The sequence below is a fragment of the Sinocyclocheilus rhinocerous genome, unplaced genomic scaffold (genome assembly GCF_001515625.1).
Source record: "Sinocyclocheilus rhinocerous isolate Xijiao unplaced genomic scaffold, SAMN03320098_v1.1 scaffold910, whole genome shotgun sequence".
In the NCBI taxonomy this organism is placed as follows: Eukaryota; Metazoa; Chordata; class Actinopteri; order Cypriniformes; family Cyprinidae; genus Sinocyclocheilus; species Sinocyclocheilus rhinocerous.
In genome coordinates, this window is record NW_015667266.1 from 386,655 (window position 1) to 387,079 (window position 425).

General features: G+C 46.1%; 1 pseudogene; it reads left to right on the forward strand.

Annotated features, from left to right (window-relative positions):
• The window catches only part of LOC107733388 (eukaryotic translation initiation factor 4 gamma 1-like), a 19,638-nt pseudogene extending 19,253 nt beyond the window's left edge, over window positions 1-385 (forward strand).
• Window positions 386-425: the final 40 nt, after the last annotated feature.

Sequence of the window (425 nt, forward strand, 5' to 3'; positions counted from 1 at the left end):
GAGCATCTGTTCGTTCATTACTAACATCGGCCCGTTTCTCTCTGCAGATCTGCTGCGCATGTTCTTCGACGTCTTGTATGACGAGGACGTCATCAAAGAGGATGGCTTTTACCGGTGGGAGTCCAGCAAAGATCCCGTCGAGCAGCAAGGCAAAGGCGTCGCCCTCAAATCCGTCACCGCCTTCTTCACCTGGCTGCGCGAGGCCGAGGACGAATCGGACAACAGCTAGAGCTTAGGCCACACCCACTGCAGAGATGATTGACATGATGAAGGGCAAGAAAAAACTATATTTTGAAAAAAAAAGAAAGAATGAAACATTTGGTAGATTTTCGACGCCTTTATACTTTTTGTTTTGCCTTTCCGTTTGCGCAAAAAAAAAAAAAAAAAAAAAAAAAAACACCGTTGAATCTCCTCCGCATCACCCC